The following is a 12221-nucleotide window of genomic DNA, read 5'->3' as shown; positions in this document are numbered from 1 at the left end:
CCTACGACCGAAGAGATAGAGAGCCGGCTGCTAGCCGTAGTCGGACGCGCCTCACCATTGAGCGCGACCAAGATGGCTGCCCATGAGCTGTAGAGCGGCGGGACGATTGTCCGCCACCTCCTGCTCCTCGCAGGGGGAGGTACGCCTCCCCACCGCGTGTTGAGCACCCGACGCTCAGCGGCCGGCTGGGCCGCCGTGAAGGAGTCGGAGAAAACTACGCTCGCCATCGGATCGACCGCTTGGCGCGATCCCTGGTGCTAGAAGAAGAAGATGCGATTGGTACGCCTTGTTTTGGCCCCCGCATTCACGATGAGCCTTTCCCCAAAGGGTTCTCACTCCCAAGAGATATGCCCAAATACAACGGCTCCGTGAAGCCGGAAGACTGGCTGGTCAACTACACCACCGCAGTCAACATAGCAAACGGCAACAAGCGCGTTGCCGTGAAGTACGTCCCTCTCATGCTTCAGGGCACAACACGCACTTGGCTGAATAGCCTCAAGCCCTACAACGTCAACAGCAAGTTAGATTTCACTGAAGTCTTCGTCCGCAACTTCACCAGCACTTAAAAGCGGCCGCCCAAGCCTCGTCAGCTCTCTCTGTGCGTCCAAGGCCCTACCGAGTCCACTCGTGACTACCTGACACGGTGGGCCGAGCTCCACAACTCCTGCAAAGGGGTGCACGAGGTGCAGGCCATAGAGTACTTCACTGTCGGATGCAGAGAACACACTCTACTCAAGCACCGACTCCTCTATGACGAGCAGGCTACACTCGACGAGTTGCTGACAATAGCAGACAAGTATGCCACTGCCGACTCCTCTATGAAGTCGGAGCTTCAGGTGGACGCCTCTGGGAAGGTGCTCTCTCCGGCTCCCAGAACGTCGGCTGGTGACACCAATCACCGCCCGCAGCAGAACGACAACAAGCGCAAGGCCCCGATGCCGGCTTCCACCAGCCAGCAGGTGGCAACAGTCGAAGATCAGCAGCCAGAGGGGCAGCCCATGCCCAAGCATCAGAAAGGCGGCAAGCCGGCCTGGCAGCCCGCCTTTTCCTATGAGAAAACCCTTGATGCACCTTGCAAGTTCCACAGCGGCGCGAAGCCATCCAATCACACCACCCGGAAGTGCCATTGGCTCACCCGAATGTCCAAAGGTGAGGGGCTGCTGCCTCCTCCGCCTGCTGGCCAGCCGCCTCTGGCTCCTCAACAGCCGGCGACTCGTTCAACAGTCGGAGCCATCCAAGATGAATTCCCCGAGGAGCATGGAGCTTACGTTGTCTTCACAAGCCAGGCTGATGACAGGCGCAGCCGGCGCCAACAGCACCAAGAAGTCAATGCAGTCACCTCGAAAGTCCCAGAGTTCATGCACTGGTCTGAGAAGCCCATCAGTTGGAGCCGAGCCGACCTCCCGGAGGTGATGCCTTCTCCGGTTCCTATGCCCTGGTGTTGGATGCCACCTTTGCAACAGAAAGACGAGCTGCTCGTTTCTCCCAAGTCCTGATAGATGGCTGCAGCAGCATCAACATCCTTTACCGTGATACCATGGAGAAGCTAAACATCAAGACGAAGCAACTCCTGCCCAACCAGACTGTTTTTCATGGTATCGTGTCTGGCCTTTCCTGCTCACCAATCGGCACGATCAAGATAGATGTCCTCTTCAGAGACAAAGATCACTTCCGCCGCGAAGCAATTTGGTTTGAGGTGGTGGACCTAGAGAGCCCTTATCATGCATTACTTGGCCGACCTGCTCTGGCCAAGTTCATGGCAGTACCTCATTACGCCTACCTCAAGATGAAGATGCTAGGAACCAAGGGCAAAATCACCATAGTCGGAGATGACAAGAAGTCATCCGCCTGTGCTGCAGCAAGTAGTCGGCTGGCCGAGTCCCTTGTGATCACCGCAGAGAAGAAGCTCCTTGACCGGGTTGTGGCCATGGCCGGCAAGCAGCCGGACCTGTCACTAGACCCCAAGGAGTCGGAGACCCAGGGCTCCTTCCAGCCAGCCAAAGAAACCAAGAAGATACCCTTGGACTCGGACCACCCAGAGAGGTTCGCTCTTGTAGGAACCAACCTTGACAACAAATAGGAAAGCAAGCTCGTTGATTTCCTCCATGAGAATCTGGATATCTTTGCATGGTCCCCCAAGGACATGCCGGGTGTTCCGACGGATTTTGCTGAGCACAAGCTACATGTCAGAGCAGATGCAAAACCAGTCAAGCAACCCCTCCACCGACTGTCCGAAGAGAAGAGAAGAATTGTTGGTGAAGAGATAGCCCGGCTCCTAACAGACGACTTCATTATGGAAGTGTTCTTTCCAGAGTGGCCTGCCAATCTAGTCCTTGTACCGAAGAAGAACAACAAGTAGCACATTTGAATTGATTATACCAGCCTCAACAAAGCTTGCCCCAAAGATCCGTTTGCCTTGCCTTGGATTGATCAAGTGATAGACTCCACAGTCGGATGCGAGCTGTTGAGTTTCTTGGATGCCTACTCGGGGTACCACTAGATCAAGTTGAACCCGGCCGACCACCTGAAGACCGCCTTCATCACACCATTCAGAGCCTTCTGCTACCTGACCATGACATTCGGCTTGAGAAATGCCGGTGCCACTTTTCAGTGTTGCATGCAGAAGTGCCTCCTCAAACAGCTCAGCAGAAATGCCCACGTCTATGTAGATGATATTGTGGTGAAGACGGAGAAGCGCAGTACCCTTCTGGAAGATCTCAAGGGAACTTTTGACAACCTGCGCCGTTTTCAAATCAAGCTCAACCCCGAGAAATGCTCGGAGTACCAGCCGGCCAGCTCCTTGGCTTCCTGGTCTCTGAATGCGACATTGAGTGCAACCCTGTGAAGATCAAAGCCATCGAGAGGATGGAGATACCCACCCGACTGCGAGACGTCTAGAAGTTCACCGGGTGCTTGGCGTCCCTCAGCCGCTTCATCAGTCGGTTGGGAGAGAAGGCTCTTCCCCTGTATCAACTCATGAAGAAAACCACTCACTTCGAGTGGAATGACCAAGCGGATGAAGCTTTTTCCTAGCTGAAGAAGATGTTGACCATGCCGCCTGTCCTGGCAGCCCCGACTAACAAAGAGCCCATGCTTCTTTACATTGCAGCAACCAGCCGGGTGGTCAGCACAATCATTATGGTACAACGCCCAGAGGACGGCAAGGCACAGCCGGTCCAAAGGCCCGTGTACTATCTGAGCGAGGTATTATCAGCCTCAAAGCAGAACTATCCCCACTACCAGAAGATGTGCTACGGCGTATACTTTGTCGCCAAGAAGCTCAAGCCATACTTTCAAGAGCACCCCATCACGATTGTTTGCACTGCCCCGCTTGCCGAGATTATGGGCAGCCGGGATGCATTAGGCCGAGTGGCCAAATGGGCCATTGAGCTGGCGCCATACACCATCTTCTACCAGCCTCGCACCGCTATCAAGTCCCAAGCACTGGCCGACTTCCTCGTCGACTGGGACGAGACCCAGTACCTGCCGCCAGCGCCGGACTCCACCCATTGGGGGATGCACTTTGACGGCTCAAAGATGCGCACCAGACTAGGAGCCGGCATAGTCCTTACCTCTCCCAAAGGTGACAAGCTCAGATACACATTGCAAATCCAATTCGCCACCTCCAACAATGTGGCCGAGTACGAGGCGATCGTACATGAACTCCGGCTAGCCAAAGAGCTTGGCATCCGCCGGGTCCTGTGCTACGGCGACTCGGACTTGGTGGTCCAATAGTCATCTGGCGACTAGGATGCCAAAGACGCAAACATGGCAAGCTACCACTTCCTTGTCCAGCAACTCAGCGGGTATTTCAAAGGGTGCGAGTTCCTTCACGTGCCATGGGCCGACAACGAGCAAGCAGATGCCCTGGCATGAATCGGCTCCACCTGGCAAGCCACACCAACCGGCGTCTCCCTTCAGCGCCTCCTCAAGCCGTCTATCAAGCCTTCGCCGGAGTCAGGCTCCATCTTCGTGCCGGCTCCCCCAAAACAGTCGGGTCCGACTTAGGGACCTCAGCAGTCGGCTCGGGGACTTCGACAGACGGCTCGGGACCCGGCCCGGGGACTGCAGCAGTCCGCTCGGGGACTTCAACGACATAGCAGACAGTGGCCGACTACAACCCGCCACCTCCCAACCCAACTGCCCTAGTTGTAGTGGTCGTGCTGACGGTAGAAGAAGTCGCAGATCCATCATGGGCGCAACCCATTCTCAACTTTCTGGTGAACAGAGAGCTGCCGACTGATGAAATCTCAGCCCGGCAAGTACAGCGCCTGGCAGGAGCCTACACGATAGTAAACATAGACCTTGTCAGGAGCAGCGCGACTGGAGTCTTCCAGCATTGTGTGGAGCTAGAGAAAGGCATGGCGATCCTCAAAGATATCCACCAAGGCGAATGCGGCCACCACGCGGTCTCAAGATCACTTGTTGCCAAGGCTTTCCGCCATGGTTTTTTCTAGCCGACTGCTTTGGAAGACGCTAAAGACTTGGTTAAGCATTGCAAAGGGTGCCAGATATTCGGCTCCAAGCAACACGTGCCGGCTTCTACACTCAAGACCACCCCCCTCACTTGGCCTTTTGTCGTCTGGGGGCTGGACATGGTGGGCCCATTCAAGACGGCATGCGGCGGCATGACTCATCTGCTTGTCGCCGTGGACAAGTTCACCAAGTGGATTGAAGCAAAGCCAATCAAGAAGTTGAATGGGCTGACTACCGTAACCTTCATTGCAGATATCACCCTCTGGTACGGCATACCACACAGTATCATCACCGACAATGACACAAATTTGGCCAAAGGAGCTTTGGCCCATTTCTACGTGACGCAGGGCATCTGACTAGACTTAGCGTCTGTTGCCCATCCGCAGTTAAACGGCCAAGTCGAGCGAGCAAACGGCCTCATCCTCTCCGGCATCAAGCCCCGACTGGTCGAGCCACTGGAGCGTTCGGTCGGTTGCTGGATCGATGAGCTACCGGCCATCCTCTGGAGCCTGCACACCACTCCAAACAAGTCAACCAGCTTCAATCCGTTCTTCCTCGTGTATGGGGCCAAGGCTGTCCCAACTGACATGGAGTTCGACTCACCTCGCGTCACCATGTACACGACGTCAATCTGCTGGAAGAAGGCCAGTTGTTAGCACTCAGTCGGTCCGCCATCTACCAGCAGGGCCTGTGCCGCTACCATAGTCAGAAGGTCAAGCCAAGATCCTTCCAAGAGGGAGACCTTGTGCTCCGGCTGATCCAGCAAATAGCCGGCCAGCACAAGCTCTCGGCCCCTTGGGAATGCCCCTTCATCGTCAGCAAGGCCTTGGGCAACGACTCCTACTACCTCATCGTTGCACAGAAGCCCAGGGCGCGCAAGAGGGACGACTCCAGCAAGGAATCAGAGCGCCCATGGAATGCAAACCTCCTTCAAAGATTTTACAGTTGATGCAGTATGTACCACACTATCTTTTTTATTAAGTATAAGACATCGGGTTCCCCGAGGAGCACTCGGGGACTACCCTTTTTATCTATATGATAAGTTTCACGCCTATGAATGTGTACTTCATTTTTTCGCCTGGCGCCGGGTTCGACCAGTCGGCCCGGGGGGCTTGCCGCCTAGTATTATGTCAATGCTACCTACAGTCGGACAAGTAATGTGCCAGCATCTAAGCCTGCTCTTGCCACAAGCCGCAGCTCGCAGAGCGGCTGTCCGGCTGGCAAGAGTCAAAGGCAGGAAATGCTGCCCACATGAAAAATGGCTAAGGACAAAAACATTTACATAAGACATGCCGGCTTCCCGCCTCGCCGACTGGCTTCTGAGCAGCCGGCCGACCGGCTTCTCACTTACCTTGCTACGTCCTAAAAGGCCAAAGTACTCGTCCTCCCAAACGACTAAGCACTTGTCCCAGCCACAGTCCGCAGAGTGGTTGCCCGGCTAGCAAGACGGCAGTTAAGGGAGGGCGGCATAGGAAAAAGCCAAAAAGGATAAAAAAGCAAGAAAAGTTGGAATTTGGCACATGCACAACACGTGCGAGATAATATTTACACAGCAAGGTTTTTAAGCCGAAATTCAACAAGTTTGAATACGCCCCAGTGGGTGGAACTGCACGAATTTAACATTATTGTTCAAAAGACTACTAGGCAGGAAGAGATAAGATAAAAATTGGTCGCCTAGCCCAAGAGAGCAGCAGGCGGGTCCGGCAGGTTGGTGGAGTCGGCGGCGCCGGCTTGTGAAGTGGTCGGCTGGCGAGTCTCGGCTTGGTCGTCCCCAGATGTCGTGGTGTTCTCACGGGGGGTGTTGCAAGACGACATATGCCACAAGGGCTTAGTGTGAGGGTAAGACTGCTGCTGATAGGACCGGGAGCGGGTATGCGAGTAGCACGCGCTAGTTTACCCAGCTTCGGAGCTCTCCGGAGAGATAATACTCCTACTGCTGCATGTCTGAGTGTATCTATCTGGGGTGTACAGCAGGCTGTACAAAGTGCTCCTGGAGCTGTATCTGGGATCAGTGCCAAGTGCATCTGATCTGGTATATGCATGCGTATGGCCGGCTCTAGTGGCCATGTATGGCCATGGCTTGTGGCCGTGAGTGGCCTTGCGGCCAAATGAATGTGGCCGTGGGAGTCCATGGGGATCCATTCCCTGGATGGATGGATGTGTGCCTTTATAGGCATGGCTAGCTTATTTCCTAAGCTAGGAGAGTGGCGTGGGGGGCAAGTGGGCATGGGGCACCATGCCCATAAGAGGTGTGGTGCATGTCATGCTTGTCCCCTGGGTCACTTCATAAATAGTGCCAGGGACAAGTGACACTATACATGATGGCATCGAGGTACAGCCGTCTCGTCCGCGGTATGGCCGCCACATCGGGGTCTTGTCGATGTTGCTTCGGGCTGCAGTCGGCAGCCGGCTGGTTGGTGCAGTCGGCAGCCGGCAGCCGGCCGGGCAGAGCAGTCAGACGGGGAGCCGGCAGGAGCGGCCGGGCAGTCGGACTGAGGGGCTTTGCTAGCCCCTATGTCTTGAAATATGGTCTTGCCGTCTTCGGGGTACCCGTGGTCAATTACTCGGACAGTAGCCCCCAAGCCTCTGGGCAACTTGGCAAAGTTGGGCGGAGGTTTTTTGGATTGATTTTCATGTAGTAACGGCGGAGTTTGTCGAAGACAGCCGGCGCGACTCGGCGCTCGCGGAGTGCGCCGGCGCACCCGCTGGGTGTAGCCTTCGAGCCTCCGGGTGCTCGAAGGGGTCCCGGCCTGTCAGGCTCGACTGACCAGGCGGCGAGGCATCTTGCAATGCCCTTTTTCTTCTTTTTTTCCTCTTCCGCCGGCTGCTGGCAACCGGACAAAACTCTTTTTTTGTCTACAATCTTCGCGGGGGCGCGCCAGCGCACCCGCTGGGTGTAGCCCCCGAGATTTGGGCTGACTGCTGAGCAGTCGGGCCGGATCTTCCGGCAATTACTTTGTCTTCTTCGTCGCGGGGGCGCGTCAGTGCACCCGTTGGGTTTAGCCCCCGAGATTCGGGCCGATTGCTGAGCAGTCGGGCCGGATCTCCCGGCAACTACTTTGTCTTCTCTCTCGCGGGGGCACGTCAGCGCACCCGCTGGGTGTAGCCCCCGAGATTCGGGACGACTGCTGAGAAGTCGGGCCGGATCTCCCGACAACTACTTTGTCTTCTTCTCTTTTGCCGGCTGTCGACAGTCAGACGCTTCTTGCGCACGAGCAGTCAGGTGGGCATCCGGCCTGACTTTTCTCCACCTGGCAACAATCTTTTTTTCCTTCTCTTTTCTCTTCATCCGCCGACTGCTGGTAGCCGGACGGGCACGTTTTTTTCTCAGCACCTGGCCACTTTCTCAGCCGGACGCGATGCTCTTTCTTTTCTTTTCTTTTTGCAGCTGGAACCATATTCAGCCGGCATCTTTTTTTTTCTTTTTTTTTTACAGTCAGCCGGCCGGGAACCCGGCCTGACTTTTCGGGCGGCCGGCTGGGCACCCAGCCACTTCTCTCTTTTCTCCCAGCCGGCCTTGAGCAGTCGGGCACAACTCCCTTTTTTTGGCAGCCAGATTGGGCACTCGGCCTCTTTTCCCAGACAGCCGGCTCAGCTCCAGTCGGCCAACTCTTTTTTTTCTTCTCCAGCCCCTTTTCTTTTTCTCTTCTCCAGCCGGCACCCACTCCCCCTTTCTTTTGGATGAGCACCCAGCCGCGGCAGTTGAGCAACGCGAGTCGGCCTGGGAGCGCAAAGGGGCCAGGGGGCAGGACCGACCGGGTGGTGGCGGAGCCGGCGAGCGGCGAAGCCGGCCGTCCGGGTCGCGGCGGAGAAGGCAGGCGGTGGAGCCGCGAGCAGGTGCAGGAGACACGGCGGAGCCGGCTAGCGCAGGAGGCCGGGTCCGGCTGGGGAGCCGGCTACGGGCGCCTGGAGGCGCGAGACGGGGCAGAGCCGCGGGCGCGCGGGAGCAGTCGGACCCGGACGCGGCAGGGCGGAAGCCGGTTGGAGGAGAAGGCGGGGTCGCGGCCTGGCCGCGGGTGAAGGCGAAGCTGGTCGCGGGGGCCGTGTCGCGCAGTTGCGAAGACGGGCGGAGCCGGACTCGGGAATGGCCGGTGCGCGTGAACCCGGCAGAGGACCAGCAGCGGCGCGGGATGGTGCTGGCAGAGCTCAGCGGCCGCGGGAGGCCAGGTCCAAGGGCGGCAGCATCTTGGGCGAGGAGGAGCGGTCGGAGGAGGCCGGCCCACCCACTGGATGTGGAGAGGAGCGCGGTGACGCAGACGACCCGGCCAGTGCGGGCATGCCGGAGGCCGGATGGCGGAGGAGGTCGGACCCGGCCAGGCAGAGGGAGGCGTCAGGGAGCCCAGTCATGGGAGCCGGCCTGTAGCGTCTCCTGGCTGGAGGCGGACCCGGCTAGCGGCGAGTCGGAGGCGGCGAACGGCGGGGCTGGCACGCGTGGGGTGGAGCACCTAACGCGGGCGCGGTTGGACGGCCGCCGGGGAGCCGAGTCGCGCGGAAGCTTTGTAGGCGGTCAGGGGTGCGGAGGCGAGTTACCAGGGCGAAGCCGGCGGGCGTGGGGCGGAGCCGGCCAGTGGGAAGCCGGCGGCCACAGGGTAGAGCAGTGCGGGGGCGCGAGGCCACGGGGAGGTGGAGCGATGCGGAGCCGTAGACGGACACGGCTGCGGGCACGATGGGCCGGCGCGGTGCGGCGGAGTTGTCCTGCAAGGTAGCTAGAGCGATGAGCGGCGAGGAGCGACGCCGATGCAGGGAGCACGACGACTGCCGCACGTGGTGGAGCGCAGGGATTATAGGGCCACAGTCCGGCCAATACACGGGCAAAGCAATACTCATGGCTTGTGTATGGGAAACATCCGAGTGGTTTTCTGTGTAGTGGTATGGCTAATGGTTTGACCATTGTTGACTAGCATCTAGCTAGCTTGTCTAGATGATATTTGGAGGAGCCAAGGCGCGTTCCAGCCGGAACAAGGCGCAGTGCGGAGAGGAGCAGATGCGAGCGGCGCGTGGATGGATGCGGCCGACCGAAGCGAGGCCCCGCGTGCGGCGCACGCGCGGACGGATAGCCGGTGTCGCAATGGTGGTGACGAAGAGGGCGAGGCCGACGACGAGGGCGCGCCGTCCTGCACGGCCACTCCGGGGGCGGGTCGACGTCGAGCCCCCGAGCACTACCGGAGAGACGGCGCGATGCCGCGGCAGGGAAGACGAAGATGGTCCCGCCCGGACAGCGAAACCACCAGCAGCGTGGTAGCATAGTAGTAGTACCACACCACGGTGGGCACCAAATGTCGTGGTGTTCTCACGGGGGGTGTTGCAAGACGACATATGCCACAATGGCTTAGTCTGAGGGTAAGACTGCTGCTGATAGGACCGGGAGCGGGTATGCGAGTAGCACGCGCTAGTTTACCCAGCTTCGGAGCTCTCTGGAGAGATAATACTCCTACTACTGCATGTCTGAGTGTATCTATCTGGGGTGTATATCAGGTAGTACAAAGTGCTCCTGGAGCTGTATCTGGGATCAGTGCCAAGTGCATCTGATCTGGTATATGCATGCGTATGGCCGGCTCTAGTGGCCATGTATGGCCATGGCTTGTGGCCGCGAGTGGCCTTGTGGCCAAATGAATGTGGCCTTGGGGGTCCATGGGGATCCATTCCCTGGATGGATGGATGTGTGCCTTTATAGGCATGGCTAGCTTATTTCCTAAGCTAGGAGAGTGGCGTGAGGGGCAAGTGGGCATGGGGCACCATGCCCATAAGAGGTGTGGTGCATGTCATGCTTGTCCCCTGGGTCACTTCATAAATAGTGCCAGGGACAAGTGACACTATACATGATGGCATCGAGGTATAGCTGTCTCATCCGCGGTATGTCCGCCACATCGGGGTCTTGTCGATGTCGCTTCGGGCTGCAGTCAGCAGCCGGCTGGTTGGCGCAGTCGGCAGCCGGCAGCCGGCCGGGCAGAGCAGTCGGACGGGGAGCCGGCAGGAGCGGCCGGGCAGAGGACTAAGGGGCTTTGCTAGCCCCGATGTCTTGAAATATGGTCTTGCCGTCTTCAGGGTACCCGTGGTCAATTACTCCGACACCAGAAGTAGTCGACGCGCTCGCACGCGGCTCGTTGCTTGAGGCACGGTCGGGTTGAGGCTGGCCGTATGCTCCATCCTCCGGCGTGGTGTCTTCACCATCCTCGCTCTTCTCGTCCTCGCCGTCATCGCTGGAGGCGATCTCCTCCGCCGAGTCCTCGCCATCGTCCAGGTTCAGCCCAAACAAGTCCGGCGCCACCTCAGCACCCTCTTCGTTCAGCTCAGGGACGAAGATGTCGGTGTCGGTGTACTATGCGATCGCCACCGCGCGATGAATGAGAGCACCGCTCACCGCCAGCAACTCCTCGTTGGCCTCCTGCCGGAATGTGGCCAGCTAGGCTAGATCTAGCCTAGGGTACCATTGAAAGGATCGATATGGTTGACTAGAGGGGGGTGAATAGGCAACTAACAATTTTTAAGCTTTCCTTTAACAATTTAAACCTTGCAACGAAATAGGTTGTCTAGATGTGCAACTATGTGGACAACCTAAATGATGCAAAGACAACTAGCACACAAGCAAGCAATAGATACAACACAAGTAAGCTTGCAAAAGTAAAGGCACGAGATAACCAAGAGTGGAGCCGGTGGAGACGAGGATGTGTTACCGAAGTTCCTTCCTTTTAAGGGGAAGTACGTCTCCGTTAGAGCGGTGTGGAGGCACAATGCTCCCCAAGAAGCCACTAGGGCCACCATAATCTCCTCACGCCCTCACACAATGCGAGATGCCGTGATTCCACTATTGGTGCCCTTGAAGGCGGCGACGAACCTTTACAAACAAGATTGGGGCTATCTCCACAACACTTGGAGGCTCCCAACAACACCACGAAGCTTCACCACAATGGAGTATGGCTTCGAGGTGACCTCAACCGTCTAGGATGCTCAACACCCAAGAGTAACAAGATCCGCTAGGGATAAGTAGGGGGAATCAAATTTCTCTTGGTGGAAGTGTAGATCGGGGCCTTCTCAACCAATTCCGAGAAAATCAACAAGTTTGATTGGCTAGGGAGAGAGACCGGGCGAAAATGGAGCTTGGAGCAACAATGGAGCTTTGGGGGAAAGAGGTAGGTCAACTTTGGGGAAGAAGACACCTTTATATAGTGGGGGAACCAATCCAACCGTTACCCCACTGAACAGCCCCGCACAGAGCGGTACTACCGCTTGGGCAGGGCGGTACTACCGCTGAGGGCGGTACTACCGCTCTTACCCAGCGGTACTGCCGTGCTGACGAGGAGGTCAGGGTCCTGTCCCCAGAGCGGTACTACCGTGGGAGTAGGCGCGGTACTACCGCTTGGAGCGGTACTACCGCCACTACTACCGCACTTAGTACCGTAAAACCCGACATGAAAAACATCGGTCTCGAATCGAGGTGGTAGTAGCCCGGAACCACTGCGGTACTACGGCCGAAGACCACAAGCGGTACTACCGCTTGAAGAGCGGTACTACCGCTTGGGTAGCGGTACTACCGCTCTGGGAGCGGTACTACCGCTCTGGGAGCGGTACTACCGCTTCAGTGCTTCGGCGGTACTACCGCTGTGGACCGCGGTACTACCGCTGGGGCAGGATAAGGCAGACACAGGGGAAAAGGCAACTCCAAAGAAGCGGAAGGAAAACGTCGGGTGTGATATGGATGTGTACGTGTTGATTTCACCCTAGCCTTACCAAAGCGGATCCCCTCT

This window comes from Triticum aestivum, chromosome 1B (assembly GCF_018294505.1).
Source record: "Triticum aestivum cultivar Chinese Spring chromosome 1B, IWGSC CS RefSeq v2.1, whole genome shotgun sequence".
Lineage (NCBI taxonomy): Eukaryota > Viridiplantae > Streptophyta > Magnoliopsida > Poales > Poaceae > Triticum > Triticum aestivum.
The sequence above is the reverse complement of the archived record's forward strand: the minus strand, read 5'-3'. Positions refer to the sequence as shown.